The sequence below is a fragment of the Plecotus auritus genome, assembly GCF_963455305.1.
Source record: "Plecotus auritus genome assembly, chromosome: 3".
Classification (NCBI taxonomy): domain Eukaryota; kingdom Metazoa; phylum Chordata; class Mammalia; order Chiroptera; family Vespertilionidae; genus Plecotus; species Plecotus auritus.
Window position 1 is genome coordinate 196352400 of NC_137772.1, and position 16869 is coordinate 196369268.

The following is a 16869-nucleotide window of genomic DNA, read 5'->3' on the forward strand; positions in this document are numbered from 1 at the left end:
ATTCCTGGAGAAGCAGCACACAGGAAAGGAGATTAATTTAGGCCAGTGGTTCTCTCCTTGGGCTGCATGTTAGACTCATGTGGGAAGCACTTTCAAAACACCAACCTCTGACCCTGCACAGGATTTAATGGATCCAGGAGGGAACCTTGCACCAGTCATTCAAAAGTTCTGAAGGAAATTTTAGTGTCCAGGCAGGGTTGTAAAACAACTTGTAGGCAAATTAAAGATTACATTGTTCTCTACCTACACGCACACCACAAAATCCTATGGCGCTATTAAAGAATTCAAATGCTAGATTGCTCTCCAGATCTGTTGGCTTATTTTCCATGGTAAAGCCTGGTAATCTGCCAGAGCAAAATAACACAGACTGGGTGGCCTAAACAGCAAATTCATTGTCTCACAGTTCTGGAGCCTAAAAATTCAAGGTCAAGGTGCCAGCATGGTCAGTTTCTGGTGAAAGCTCTTTCCTTGGGTTGCAGATGGTCAGCTTCTTGCTGTGACTTCACTTGGTGTTCGAGGGGATAATCTGAGCTTCATAAGCAGATGGCCCTAGGTTCATCCCCTAATAATAGTGGTCATACTTGAAACCAGAAAAGGCCCCTAAATGTCAGCCAACTTAGACATCATCAATTCTTACTTCCCTCTGTTCCACTGAGCTGAGATAGAGCCTCAGGGCCCTTCTTAACACCATGTTCCTAATCAAGTAGAAACAACACTCAAGATGAAACCCATTTTCCATCACTATTCTAAATACTACTATCTTATGCCATGAAGTCCATCAACAAATGTATTCATTTCATTAGAAAAAGCTTTAGTATACATTTTTAAAAGAGTACCCTAATATGTAAGAAAAATAATGGATGTTGCTAAATGATTACTGCTAAGCAAGTCAGAAAAAAACACACAACACAAAACAATCTGAGTTTTGTTAACAAATGTATTAGATACAGAAAAAATCAAGAAAATGATTAATTTTCCAGCTTTACTGAAATATAATCGACATAACATTGTGTAAGTTTAAGGTATACAACATGTTGATTTGAGAGACTTATATGTTGTGAAATGATTACTACAGTAGGTAACAGTTCCATTATCTCACATAATTATCATTTCTCTTTTGTACTGAGAACATTTAAGATCTACTCTCTTAGCAACTTTCAAGACTTTAATACAGCATTATTAACTACTAGAGGCCCAGTGCATAAAATTTGTGCACGGGGGTGGGGGGGAGTGGTGTGTGTGTCCCTCAGCCCAGCCTGCACCCTGTCCAATCTGGGATCCCTCTCATAATCTAGGACTGCTGGCTCCCAACGGCTCACCTGCCTGCCTGCCTTGATTGCCCCTAACTGCTTCTGCCTGCCAGCCTGATTACCCCCTAACCACTCCCCTGCCAGCCTGATTGATGCCTAACTGCTCCCCTGCCGGCCTGATTGCCCCTAACTACCCTCCCATGCAGGCCTGGTCACCCCTAACTGCCCTCCCCTGCAGGCCTGGTCCCCACCAACTGCCCTCCCCTGCAGGCCTGTTTCCCCCCAACTGCCCTCTCCTGCAGGCCTGGTTGCCCCTAACTGCCCTCCCTTGCTGGCCCAGTCACCCCTAACTGACCTCCCCTGCTGGCCTGGTCGCCCCCAACTGTCTTCCCCTGCAGGCCTGGTCGCCCCCAACTGCCCTCCTCTGCCGGCCCATTCACCCCTAACTGCCCTCCCCTGCAGGCCTGTTTGCCCCCAACTGCCCTCCCTTTCAAGCCTGGACCCTCCCAACTGCCCTCCCCTGCTGGCCTGATTGCTCACAACTGCCCTCCTCTGCCAGCCATCTTGTGGCGGCCATCTTGTATCCACATGGGGGCAGCCATCTTGTGTGTTGGAGTGATGGTCAATTTGCATATTACCTCTTTATTATATAGGATAACACCATGCTGTGCATTTGATTTCCAGAAGTTATTCACCCTGTAACTGAAAAGGTGTCCCCTTTCATCTCCATTCCCCCCATTCCCTAGGACTGGCAACCATCATCCTATTCTGTTTCTATGAGTTTGACTTTTTTGTAAGGTACCACATATACTAGTAAGTGATAACTTACAGCATTTGTCTTTCTCTATCTGACATTGCACTTAAGCATAGGGCCCTCAAAACCCATCCAAGTTGTTACAAATGTCATAAATTGCCTTCTTTCCCAAGGCTGAACAATATTCCACTGTGTATATACACCACATCTTCTTTATACATTCATCCATAGATAAACACTTAGGCTGTTTTCATATCTTGGCTATTGTGAAGAATACTACAATGAACATGGGACTGCAGATATCATTTCTAAAACCTGATTTCATTTCCTTTGGATATATACCCAGAAATGGGATTGCTAGATCATACAATAGTTCTATTTTAATTCTTTGAGAAACCTCCATACTGTTTTCCACAGTGACTGTACCAATTTACATTCTCATCAACAGTGCATGAAGGTACCCTTTTCTCTATATCCTCACCAATATTTATCTCTTTTCCTTTTGATGACACCATCCTAACAGGTGTGAGTTGATATCTCATAGTGTGGTGTTTTTTTTATTGTTGACAGCATTACAGATGTCCCCTATTCCACCCACTCCACCCAGCCCTAGCCTCACCTCAGGCCTTCCCCACACTATTGTCTGTGCCCATGGGTTATGCATATAATGCATATAAGTTCTTTGGTTAATCTCTTCCCACCCTCCCAGCTCTCTCTAACTTCCCTCTGAGATTCCAACAGTCTGTTCCCTGCTGCTATGTCTCTGGATCTATTTTGTTCATTAGTTTATTTTGTTCATTAGATTCCACATATGAGTGAGATTATGTGATACTCTTTGGCTTATTTCGCCTAGCGTAATACTCTTAAATTATATTATTTGTTTTATTGCTATTGAGTTGTATGAGTTCTTTATATATTTTAGATATAACGTCTTATCAGATATATGATTTGCAACTATTTTCTACCATTCTGTAAGTTGCCTTTTCATTTTGTTGATGGTTTGTTTTACTAAAAGCAGAAGCTTTTTAGTTTGATGTAATCCTACTTTTTCATTTTTGTTTTTGTTTCTTGTGCTTTCGTTGTCATATCCAAACAATTGTTGCCAGGAGAAAGAGATTAAATTTAAGATATGTTTTCCAAGAAGAGGTAGGGATGGAATCAAATTTAGAAGAGAAGACACAATTTTCCAAAGTCATTTTTGGCAAAGAAAGTCATTTAGAGTTCCCTGAAAGCCCATAAAAGAACAGTTGTCCCATGGGAATATCTATTTTGTCTGCCTTCATTCTCCACACTGACATTTAACTTCAGAATTATTTACAATTAGAGCACTGTTAAGCTGCATTAAATAATTTTCTCTGTTTTGATATCCTAAATAACTTACTATTTCCCTACTTCTTCCACACAATATGAACTTTCATATCTCATCAAAAATATGTGTTGTGTTTAAAACTATTATGCTTCTCTAGACATTATTCAGTATGCAATATCTTTTTAAAGCATATAAAAGCACCTGTGTTTACTAAAAGGAAATTTTACGTGTTTCTGAACTGGAAAAGTTCCTAAATAATTATTATCACCAACACAGATTTGAATTAATTTATCTAATTCTGAAAGAGTCTATCAGTTTCTCAGATGAACCAGCACCCTGCAGAAGTATGCTTCAGGAAAGTGACTTTGAAGACAATGGGAAAGACTGGAGGGGAGTGGGAGGTTAGAAAGAGACCATGACCACCAGCGAGGTGGGAGATGACTAAATGGGTCCAGGCTATGGGAATAGAGCGAAGTCGACAGATAGGAACTGACAGGACATACAACATAGTAAAAGTGAGTAATGAAGCTCAAAGGGCAGGCAAAAACGGATCTTGGATGTCACACTCAGGTAACTAGAAGGATACTGATTGTTGGGGAAGCTAGAAAAACCTGAAAATTCCAGTCACTCCACACTTAAAGAATGGCTTGGAAGCCATTCAGGGTTAAGCATGACCATATGTCTCAAAATCTGCCCCAAAAATAAAAATTAAAAATAACAAGGGGAATGGTGCGAAGTGATCTCTGCCTCCTCGTGCTTTGTGAGTCATGATTTTCAAGCCAACCATCACTGGGTTCTGAAATGCAGAGAAGCGCCCGTGAGCTCCAAGGCTTTGGACTTGGCTTCCCAGTTCAGTGTGGAATTGTGAGGGCTCGAAAAACTAGACCACATTAGCGATACATGGACTGACAAAGTGGCAGCCTCAGAGTGTGCAAAATAAACTATTTAGTTACCTCTCCTCTGGGGTCAGTTAACAAAAAGACTCCTGCCAGTGAAGACATCTGAAACTTGGAGAGGGTGCTTTGTGGTTCTTCCACCCTTTGTGTAGAGAAGTCCTACTAAATCCAATTACGGAGCTTGCCAATCCATGACTACCATGCAGTGAACAAACACTTCTCAGGCACTCGTGTCTAATTCCTCTCAACAGTAGTTAGGTTAAAAGTCATAACAGCAACAGAAAACAATGCCCTGAAGTCTAGCATGTCTGAAGCTGCCTAATGGTGGGAGAGGAAGTGCAGGCAAGACCATCAGTACAACCTGAAACATTAGGCAGACCTTGCTGTCAGGGTAACTTGAGCTGTCTCTTGCATCTTTATATATAACTACTAGAGACCCGGTGCATGAAAATTCATGCACTGGAGGGGGGTTCCCTCAGCCCGGCCTGCCCCTTCTCACAGTCTGGGAGCCCTCAGGGGTGGGAGGTGACCTGGCAATCAGGGGAAGGCGATACCCCCATCATACCTCTGCTGCTGCCACTGCCAGCAGCGCAAGCCTTGGCCGGCCCTGGTTACCTGAGCCTTGGGCGGCCCTGGGCGGCTGGGCAGCCACCATCTGAGGCTTGCCTGCACCTCGGGCATCGGCTGGACAGCTGCCATCTGAGGCTTGCCTGCGCCTCTGGCCAGCCCTGGGTGGCTGGGGGCTGAGGGTGGGTCTGGCTGCACTGCGTGCCTGCCACCTCCCCGGCGGGGCTGAGGGGACTGGGTGCCACCATCTTGTGGCTATGGGCCCTGCCATCTTTGTGACAGCATGATGGTCAATTTGCACATTCCCTCTTTATTAGATAGGATAATTCGCACAAACTTACTAGGTGTCTAATGCCATGCCAGACAACTTATTATTATCGTTTCATTTAAGGTTTACAGTCAGTACTATTGATAGATCCACGTTATAGGGACAATTTTACCAATGATCAAATAAGATCCAGAGAAATTAAATAACTTGCCCCAGATCAAAGGTTAGTGCAGGACTCAGTCATCTGCCTCTTTAATTTCCAGACAAAAGGCTAATGATAATAAGCACTAGACGCAAATGCAAAATATATAATATTTAACATTAAAATAAAAGAAAGCAAGATTCTGAGATAGCTCAGAGTATAAAATGGAATTCTCAGAACTTAATAGCAAATGAAAAAATAAATACCATAATTAATTTATAGAGTTCAATCCTAGTAAAAACAATGTTGCTATCTTAAAACCTAAACAATGCAACTTACTTTACCTGAGCTTAAAGGACAAAAATCACAAAGCAGGCTACAAGAGGCAGACTTGCTATTAATTTAAATGAGTGTTTAAAGAAATGTTCTTATCCATTGAACAACATTCCACTGTCTAATTAGCTCAAACATTCAGATTTAAAGTGGATATCCTAACAACACATAACAAATACAGTCCAAAATCTAAGAAAAGATGCCAGAAGATGCATTTTCAATGCTTTTAAGAGAGTATCACATGCTTTAAAAAGTAAATCACAAAAGAGAGCTTTTTAAAAATTCTCTTTTATATAATCAAGAATAATAATTCATTTTTATAAAACATTTAATGCTGAAGCATTTAGGTCTATGAAGTGATGGAAAAAGTACCAGGCAGGAACCTAGGAAATTATTGTACAAAGCTTTGGGGCCTGGGTGTCCTCCGCTTTTTAAAAAGGGGTTGGGTTAACCTATCTTTATCATTTATTACAGAATTAAAGGTTCCTAGACACACAAACAAAAGAAGAGTGGAGTTATCACTGATCTCCTTTCTTTTATCTTCTTTTCTTAGAGAAGCCTTTCCAGAGATTTCATATACTGCATTTATAATTTATTGTTTCAACCAACTCTATCTGCTATTTCTCAAAATTGGAATTTTCTAAAGGATGAAAACAACCAATAATTTAGGATTTATGTTTAACAGCTGTCCTCCTTTACTCCCAATTAGATAAAAATTGAGTGTACTTATAAAAATAATACACTGGTCAAGTAGTTCAACAACCAAGAAAAAACTTTGGAAGTCATATTTAACAAAGGCTGCCCACCCAACAATGAGAAAAACAAAGAAGTATCCAAAAAGCTAATACAATTTGTGTTTATTTCTGTAATTTTTGAATTCAACTCTGGAGTTCATAGGACAATTTATTTTTTGCCCTTATAACCACGTGATGGGAAACACACACTTTAGATTTCATTTTAGCATTCAAACTAAAAATGAGTGATGGAGAAAGGCAGGTTCCTTTAGTAATTGGAACAGGTGACAACTTATAAGGAGGAGAAAAGTAAGAAACAATTTATCCTAAAATTCAAATTTTATCTGTCACACACAAAGCCACATTCAGGTAATTGTTCATAGATTAAGTCATTTCCATATTCAGAATGAATTTGTCTACAGCATCAACTACACAAAAAAACAGAGCCAGAAACACAAAAATAGACAAAATGGCCCCTTACTATGAGACATTTTAAAATAATGTACTAGTCATTATTTAGTCTTAAAGCTACAATAAAAAAAAAAAAACACCCACATTCACAATATTACTCATGGTCATGCATCATATCACATACAGTCACCTAAATAGAACTCAGAGCACCTTGTTCAATGGGTCACCAACTGGTACCTTTACATCTCTTCCACCACCTCATTTTATTGAAACAGATGCAAATTATTGCTTCCCAGTAAGAATTCTTAATTATTAGAGCTTTTAATGGCTGACATGCTTTATAAAAAAATTTTAAACCCAATGTATTTGCTTGTATAACAGAACTAGTTCTATTCACAGATCCTGTCAGTGCAAAGTGTTTGTGTTCCACAGAAGCATCCTGTGTCTTTGCCTGACTTCCACGAGTTTGGCCGTCAGGAACTGGAATGGGAACAATTTCCACATTGCGTAACACAGTTCAGTGTACTGGACAAAGGGTGGGGCCTCTGGACTCCTAGGGACTATTTGAATGGATCTCTAGGGAACATGCTTTTCAAGAGGCAAAAGAGAGAAAAATAAGTGGACCAGAGGGTCAGGTTTTAACCTGCTGACTTAGTTCATTGGCTCTTCACACTCAGCAATGGCCCCTCAACAGCTTCCATATAAACACAGCTTCTTATTGATCCAAAATCTCACAAGGGGAGATCTAAGATGAGTAATATTTTTGGCACATATTTGTATTATTTAGACTACTTCCTTCTTCTGGAACACTGGTTTTGATATAGTCTCTCAACTTCTAAGAAGTAAGAATCATTCGTCCTATTTGCTTTCCCCCGTTTATCCATCTCTAGGATATTCAAGTTGTATAGTTCCTATTTTATTCAGGATATGCTAGCATTTTAAATAAAAGTACTAATGATATTTAAATTCTAGAATGTGTAAGTATTTAGCTTGGGAAGCTGATATAAAGGGAATCACATCAGAGTTGTAGGCATGTGTTAGGCCACAACTTCATATGAACTAACATAAAGGACACTCTGTTCTTGAAATACATACACTGTAGAAATGGAAAAAATGGCATACTAATGAAGAGAAGAAATGCGTAGAGCAACCTCCAGTTTCACCGACTTTTATCTTCAGAAAGGAAGTTTTGATGAACTAAGAAAAACACAGAATTTTTATAAGCTCTATGTAACTTCATATCTCTAAAAAAGTAAAAATAAACAAATAGGGTATAAGGAACCTAAGAAACAGAAGTAAACAGTTATGTACAAAGAGCCTATGCTATGGCTAATCCTCTAATTTCATTTCAGGATTCTTTTATATTCTCGTGCCATTAGCTGCTTCTTCATTGATCATACTGAGATTTTCTTAGTAGTATAAATTAAGTCTGATATTTCATAGGTTCGTAACATGGTGAGAGTGTTTCTCCTAAAATATTTGATTTTCTCTCTATAAGGTAAGGTTTGATGGCAATTAGTTATATCTGGAAAGCTTTAGAAAAATCACTTCAAAGATAGGAACTCATTCACACAAGACAAATTAATGTCTGTGCCCATATGTCTCTTTTTATTCAACATCAGATCAGCCATTTACAGGCCTGAGCCAGTCTTTAAGAACAAAGAAAATTTGCATCACACACCGTCCAGTTATACTGGTACCTCAGGACACATACTGGTACCTCAGGACACATACAAAAACAAACAGGCTTTGCCCCTCCTCCCCAGCTCCCTGCAGCTGCCTGGCCTAAACCAAGCAGCAGATGGGGCTGCAAGGAGAGGGCAAGTCACAGGCTCTTGCAGGGACTGGCTTGTTCCTTCGGATCACATGGACACAAAGGCAACATAGGGACCGGACCTACACTCCCCACCCAATGGGCAGCATGGACACTTGAGACCTGCTGATGCCATTTCCTCCATCAACCCCGTGCAACCAGCTCTGTAGGGGTCTGGTCCAGTTGCCTGGTGCCAGTTTGGGTTCTGATGGAAGCTGAGTGTTCTCTGCTGCTTACTCTTGGCTCAGTCAGGCCCTGGCTGAGCCATGTATCTAAGGAGCCCAGAACTGCCCCTCAGCTGTACTTGGGGCTGGTCCTGGAAAAACTACCAGGGTTGTGGCAGCATTCCCTGGAAATATTAGAAAAGGTCCTAATTCTAATGGTTTTCCATGGGAATTGCTGATAGGTGCAGCTATTGTTGAACTGTGTGCTGTTTTCTTGTTTTTATGGAGAAGTTTTCGATTGATTAGAAACCAGTTTTATGTGGCAAGAGAGGAAAAGTTTGCTGTAGCACTTTCTACATGAATGGAAGAAAGATGTAAACTACTTGAAAAATTTAGCCTCGTACAAAAGCAGTATGAAGATTTAGTCATGACAGGATTCCAGCTTTGAGGAGGAGTCAACAGAAGCTCAAAGTTTGGAGGCAATCTGTGAAAAGCTGAACATTTCCAAATCTGCATTTGAGGAGGAAAAACTCTTTCTAAAGAAAAGAGTTAAAAGAAGAGAAATTGAAACATTCTGAACAAGATGAATTGACGGTGGATAATTAAAAAAGGATACAGGCCGTAGGAGATGAATCAAAATCACTCAAATCACATGTCACTGAAGCCAAATGACAGCCTTCAAAATATTTCAAATGAATGAAGACCCACTTACGATAGCTATAAAGATGCTTTGAGTGAAAATTTCTAACTTCAGGAAAGCTGGAAAGAACTTTTACAAGAAGTTGAATGGAAAGAACAAGTGAGTGAGCTCAATAAACAGAAAATAACATTTGAAGACTCCAAAGTATATGTGAAACAAGTTCTATATGATAAAGGAAAACAGATCAACTCTGGCTGAATGCTTGCTAAAGTTGCAATAATGTGCTGCTCTGCATGGAGAAGATTTAATGGGTGATAACTTGGAATTGGAAAGAAGAATGATTCAGAAAATGATAACCAAAGGGAGCTTTGAAGAAGTAGATTCATGCTGCTAAGTTAAAGGCATCTTTAAAAACCCTAGAAGAAGAAAGAAACTAAATTCACACTTGGTTATCTGAAGTAGATAAAATAAAGGAAGAGCTCACAGAGTGTATTAAAAATCTCTAGACTGAACAAGCATCTTTGCAGTCAGAAAATGAACATTTTGAAAGTGAGAATCATGAACTAAAGCAGAAATTTAAAGGAAGGACTGAACTGTATCAAGAAAAGGAATTTACACTTTGGAGAAAATTAATAGAAGAAAATTACCAGTTAGAGCAGCAATTTTCAACTGGTATACTGTGACACACTGGTGTGCCACAAGAATTTTTTTAAACATGCAATACCTGACTATTTAGTCAGGGGCACTGGCCTCTTTTCCTTTGGACTGTTAAAAAAAAAAAATGACAATAGCCAATACAATATCCAACCAGTGTGAATGCCCTGTCTTGAAACATAAATAAATAAGTCATATAACAGAGTTGCATCTGATTGGTTAATTCTTGGTACCGAAATCCTAATATATAAGTATAGGCACCTGATTTTTTTAAAGTCACTTTGGAGAAAAAAGGGTAGGTAATTACTACTATTATTTTTTAAATCAATTAAAATTATACCTTTTTTTCCAGATCGGCAAGGAATATATTTTTTGGTGTGCCGCAGAATTTTTGGGATTAGTTTAAGTGTGCCATGAGATTTAAAAAAATGTTGAAAATTGCTGGGTTAGAGAAACAGGAGAAACTTTCTAAAGCATATGAAGAGATCAGCCTGGCAGCTAAAGAGCTGGAGAAAGTGAACCAAAGGTCTTGAAGAAGAAATGGAGAGAACCATTCATTCTTATCAAGGGCAGATTATTTCCCATGAGAAAAAAGCACATGATAATTGGTTGGCAGCTTGGGCTGCTGAAAGGAACCTCAATGATTTAAATAAAGAAAAATCTTGTGACAGACAAAAACTTAACTGAAACCGGATTTAAATGTGAACTTTTAGGAAAAGATCCCTGTGCACTTGATCTTCCAAATACATTTGGCGGAGAGCACTCCCATGTGGTCCCTCACCACTGGTTCGACTTTTATCTGAAGCAAGAACTTTTCTTTCCCCTCCAACTTTGTTAAAGGATCTGCTCAGACTTTCACCTTTGTTTCCACGGGGAGGAGGAAGAGGGAAGGAGGAAGAACTTCAAGAGGCCCAGGGAATCCTCCAGAGTCTAGACCAGTGGTCGGCAAACTGCGGCTCGCAAGCCACATGTGGCTCTTTGGCTCCTTGAGTGTGGCTCTTCCACAAAATACCACGGCCTGGGCGAGTCTATTTTGAAGAAGTGGCGTTAGAAGAAGTTTAAGTTTAAAAAATTTGGCTCTCAAAAGAAGTTTCAATCGTTGTACTGTTGATATTTGGCTCCGTTGACTAATGAGTTTGCCAACCACTGGTCTAGACCATCAGATTCCTAAAGAAGAATAGCCAAGCTGTGATAGGCTATTGTCATTTCCTCACAGGAAACCTGACACGGGGTCCCTTTCAACTCCACAGGAACAGTCATAGGACAAAAACTCCTCCAGCAGGCCAACCTTCTCTGAACTAGCTCCTCCTCCACAAAGGCAAGGACTTAGAAGTTTTCATTTCTTTTTAAAGACTTGTTTGGCATTGATAATAATCAGCTAGTTCTTTCCCCTTTTGCTTTGAGATCTACTGACATTCAAAAAAGGCATTGGTCTTTTCATCCACAAAAATGGGTGAAGTAGAGGTGAATTAGATACCACTGCAGTGTTTAGGAGAGCTGTTATTACATTGAGGTCTTAAACTTTCCTAGACTGGAAATTTGAACCATGTTCTTAAATATCTACAGCCTTTGTGAAGTTATCAAGGCATACTTCCAAATACTACAACTTTTGCTGACATATTGGAAAGGATTAAAAGATAAATACTTGATGTTAACAGCGAGTTTCATAAAATGGAAACACCTTTCTGAAGGTCACTAGGCTTTTCACCTGCTCATCCTTCGCACTCTAACTCAGCGTAAGTTACAATTTGTTTTCTACCTTGAATGTGTTCTCAAAGTTGCAAGGCAGAGTTCCCACACACCCAAGTAAACCCACTCAACCTTTGTTTAGCACCAGATTGTTGTTATGCTACAATTCTTACCCCCTAACAAGACCTGATCAGCTCAAAATTTTGACATCCATCTCCCTTTGAAATAAAAGTATATTTGATGTATTCATCAAAATATGACATATGCCTGCACTGGCCCATTGATAATCTATGTGCTACATCTTCTTCTAAAGATCATGCTTGTTCTCTGAGAGGTCTCATCTTGGTCAGGATAAAGTCCAAAGACCTCAACATGGCCTACAAGGGCCTCCATGGTGTGTCCCACTGCCTCCTCTAGGACCTCTTGTCAATTTGTTCCCCTACTCTTCCCTCACCAATGATATTTACATTTGCCATTTTCTCTGCCTGGAATGAATTTCCCCAGATTTGCATGCACATGGCTTATACCCTTGAAAAAAGGAGATGTCCCCTTATCAGTTCAAGCTCCCTTAGCCATCTTATATTAAGTAGTACTTATGGTCCATATCCACATACTGATTCCACTCAGCCTGCTTGACATTTCTTCACAACACTTATTCCACTGAGATATTATCTATTTGAATGAAATTTCAAGTGAACAGAAATCTATCAATTGTTAACTGGTATCCTAAATGCTTAAAATAGTCTGGCACATAGTATACACGCAATGCATATTTACTCAAAGAGAGAATTGATGTTCCTTAAAACGTTTTGACAGACTAAGAAGAGAACAAGGTTGAAAAAGTTGGAGTCCAAGACTCAAACTCAACAACTCCTAGGACACTCCCTCTGCCACTCACCAATCTCATTCCCTGCCTCACCCAAATATGAGATTAGTTCAGGCAATTAACCCTCTTGGGAAGAGTTGGGCTAAAGATCATAGTTCACAAGCAAAGTGATGAGGCCGGAGGAGAGCAGAGAATAATGTTCCTCACTTGCCTCATCTCAAATCACTCAACACTGCACACGACACTATTCCTCAGTAGGCACTTAATAATAAATGACTGCCAGAAAGCATGACCATTTTTATTTTACTGAAGGGGGGGGGGGGGAAGGGAGATGACACTTTCTCCTGATTTGAAATGATCCGACTGGACAAAGGGAGAAGGCAGATAGTTGTAGTAGGAGAAGCAGGCTCTCCAAATTCTCACAAAATACAAATGCTTTGTAATACTTTGGATGGGAAGGGTTTCCTTTCAGACATGTGGGTGAGAAAGGGAGGAGGAGAAAATGCTCCGATGATGCTATTTTGAAGCTATTTGGTAAGAATGGCTATTTTCCCTCTGATATTCTTGAGCCACCAAATGTCATGTTTCCATGCTTGCTGTCTGGATGCTATCAAAGGCACTACTCTGAGGTGAGAGAGGGGGTCACATGCTCATCTTCTCACATGCTGCTACCGCTGCTGGTTTTTTTTAAAAGCTTTGTGACCTAGAAAGGAGATGTACGGTATGAATGATGCACGGACTGCAGAGAGCATCAAGCGTCATCAGTCTATTTATACCTCCAGGAAGAAAAAAATGAGTACAGGCCAATGACTCTATACTCCATGGACGGGGTATGCAAAGATCATCTGGAAGAAACAACAAACACAGTGAGGGAAGTATTTTTGTCATTAAGTGAGGAATAAAAGGTGAGGCCATATTCCCATTTCCTTGGTCTTTCCCAAATTCGGTTTGCTTTTAAAGAATTTCTAGTTGATTCCTGATGTTTCCCACTCCGGTGTAACGCAGTCGGAGTCCCAGTTAAAGGCACTACCACCCACATTTTAAAAACTGGCTTCATTCCATGTATGCATACATACTCACATGTGGCTGTAATCTGCAGCCATTTGGACACGCTATAAATTTGGAGGGAACGTTTTTCAGGCTTAACAAAGTATTTGGAAAAGCCTTATAGATACTTGTGTGAGTTAACTCGGAAAAAAAGGGGGGGAAATGAGAAGATTTACATGGATTTGCACAATATGGTAGACATTTTTTTTTCCCAAGGTATGTAGTGAGCTTCTCTTAAATGGTGAACTATTGCCAGGGCTAGGCAGCGGAATGCACCCAGGTACAGCTGTTAACACTTATTCCTGCCTCACTGGAGAATTTAATGCCAGTCTTTACCTCTAGACTTCTAGTAGTTGTTTCTAATATAAACAGAATAGTGTGGGGCCCAATGGAAGTGATGCTGTGGAACCGACACACGTATGTGTGTGATGCCTGCCAGCTTGATTTGCTTTTGGAGTTATTTTACTAGCAGTGGTGATGGGTTTGCTGACAACTGGCAAGAGTATGAGGTGTTTTCTAAGGCTCAAGATTAGGTCTTTCCTAGTGTGAAATTTATTGACCCTCAGAGGCTCAAACCCAGTCCTGGATTCTTTCACAGAATCCAGGACTGAACATACCCAAGTTCATAATAGAAACACTCCCTGTTTTTATCACTATCCAGGTCTCCTCTTCATGTCTGAGGCTGCAAATGTAAGACATGCTTCACCCTTTCCCTACATTTGCTGTAATCACCTTTGATGTTAGTTCATGGAGCACCATCATTTCATCACATTCACTTCTTCCAGGGCCTGACCTATAAAGGGGTTGAGGCCGTGTCTTGAATTGTTCAAACCAAAGGGAATTAATGCTTTATTTCTTTATTTTTGTTGTTGTTAATTACCTCCCAAGGATATTTTTTCCATTTATTTTTAGAGAGAGTGGAAGAAAGAAGGAGAGAGGGGGGAGAGAGAGAGGAAAGGAGAGAAAGAGGGAGAGAGAGAGAGAGAAACATCGATATGAGAGAGACACATCAATCGGTTCCCTTCTACATGAGCCCCGTCCAGGGTATCGAGCCTGCAACCAAGGTACGTGCCCTTGACCGGAATTGAACCCAGAACCCTTCAGTCTGTGGGCCGACACTCTATCAACTAAGCCCAACTGCCTAGGGCTATTTCTTTAATTTTGAACACTCACAAGGCAATTTAGAGCTTATATATATATCCATCATTTGTTGTCAAGTTAATGATATTCTTAATCTTGCTGCAACATGTAGGAAATAGTGACTGATGCATAAAGTCAATGAATTTAAACAGAATAGAAACTTATCTGATGGACTAGACTCCTCAGAATATAAATGGGCTGATGAAAAACAGTACCACCAACTGGTTTTGTTTGTTTCTGTGTTTTGGCAAGAGCTTGTCAGTTTAAGAGGTGTGACTACTTGTTGTTCACGTGTATTCATTGCCAGAAAGGGAAAGTGGGCAGTGTAAAGCCCTATCAGGAAAAAGACATTATTCAATGCACATGGAAAACTGATATTAATGATGGAGAGGTTGGGACCTGCTAGGCAAGGGGGAGAGGGTAAGCGGGACAGAAATAAAAACTCAGCTACAGGTGCCTTAAACTAATAAATACTTGATAAATACGTGCTGGTTCATTTTACAATAGGAAGGAATGGAACTATGAGATGCGTCATCTTTGAAACCTCCTCTACATGACCACATTACTGAAAAAAGGAACTTAATTTTCATGGACTACATAATTTTAAAGCCCCTTGTCCTGTAACTTTCTGCTACATAAACCAGTGTTGTAAGGTTCTCCCTCCTTCTTTGCCTTCTCTCATATTACCACAAAGCAGCTAATAGAATGATCCTTTAAATGTACAGAAGCTGGCAAATACAAATCAGTTGTTCTATTGATAGGTTTTGGAAATTCAAACATTCAGGGAGAGTTCTGAACAATGGACACATTTTATGAAAGGCAGAAAAATGATGTTCCATAAGAAAATCTGCTAAATGAATAAAGCAGGCCAACAATTAATACCAATTTCTCCTTCTAAAAAGATATTTTATTTTCATAGAACAGTTTATTTTATGATTTCTGTATTTACTATTTTATTTATGGTAATGCATCTCTTGATAATTTTCAGCACAATTACTGTGAGGCAAAGGAAAGCTAAGAGATTTACTCAGACATATTTAAGTCCCATAAAAATTGAAAGAAGGTATTCTTGTTGTGATATAAACAAAACACAGGAAAAAGCAATTACTGGTCAAATTTTTTTATCAGATACTGCTTCTAGAGTTCCTTACTTTATGTCTGTACTAGAGGCCAGGTGCACGAAATTCGTCCCTCAGCCCAGCCTGCCCCTTCTCACAGTCTGGGAGCCCTCCGGGGATGTCCTACTGATTGCCTAAGCTGCAGTCTGGCCTTCCTCTGCGGGAGGCGACCGGCCGATCAGGGGAAGGCACTGTCCCAACCACCCCCTTGCTGCTGCTGCCTCTGGCCTCCCTCTGCAGGCGGTGACCCTGCGATCAGGGGAAGGTGATGCCCCCATCATGCCTGTGCTGCTGCCACTGCTGGCCGTGAGGCTGCCTGAACCTCGGCCATCGCAACCACTGTGGCTTGCCTGAGCCTCGCCCGGCCCTCATTGCCTGGCCCCAGGCCGGCCCTGGGCAAGCGGCAGCGGCCATCAGTAACTTGCCGGAGCCCTGGGCAAGCAGCAGTGGCCATCAGCCATCGGCCACAAGCTTCCCCGGGCTTAACCAATCAGGTGCACTCATCCGGTGATGGGCAGACCGCGTCTTCCAGGGTTCTCTTGGCTGCAGGGGAGGGTGCAGGTCTCCCTCTGGCCTTGGGCCACTGGATCCGGCTACTAGAGGAAATTCCCTACATTGGTTGCCCGGACATCTGGTGGCCTCCACTGATTCCCGAGCCTGACCTGAGGGGCATTGAGGGGCGATGGAGGGGGCCTGGGAGTTTGAGGAGCCACAGGAAGGAGCTGCCTTTCTCAGAACCCCTGACCCACGGTGCCAGAGGCCAAGGTGGGGCATGGCTGGGAGCTCTTAGCCGTGGAGCTCGGACTTTCCCTCGCCTGCCTTCGCTGCTGGGCTTTCCCTCACTCACCTGCCTTCGCTGCTGGTATGGAGGTTTCCCCGCAGAGCGGCTCTGCTGCCATTTGGCAGAAGGAACCTGTTGTCCTTCTGGGCAAGTGGCAGTGGAATCGGGAGCGCCACTGCCATGTGGGGAGTACAGGCCGCCCTCCGCCGGGCCCCACCTTCCCCAACCCTGTCCCCAACACTGCAAGTCTCTGCCCACCCACCCCTGTTGCGCACGCAGCCTGTTTATTGGTTGTTATGTGACAGCATCCCAAACAATTTGCATATTACCCTA

General features: G+C 41.4%; 1 protein-coding gene and 1 pseudogene across 2 annotated transcripts in view; one reads left to right on the forward strand and one right to left on the reverse strand.

The window, feature by feature from the left end:
* Positions 1 to 12041, forward strand: part of LOC308243340 (melanoma inhibitory activity protein 2-like) — a 69879-nt pseudogene extending 57838 nt beyond the window's left edge. Inside the window, exons 3-5 of the transcript in view lie at positions 8840 to 9953; positions 10386 to 10925; positions 11938 to 12041. The product of the transcript in view is annotated as a melanoma inhibitory activity protein 2-like (transcript). The remainder of the gene's footprint in view (positions 1 to 8839; positions 9954 to 10385; positions 10926 to 11937) is intronic.
* The window catches only part of PDE3A (phosphodiesterase 3A), a gene marked incomplete at its 5' end in the record, with an annotated part of 271313 nt that overhangs the window by 173062 nt on the left and 81382 nt on the right, over positions 1 to 16869 (reverse strand). The window lies entirely within an intron of this gene.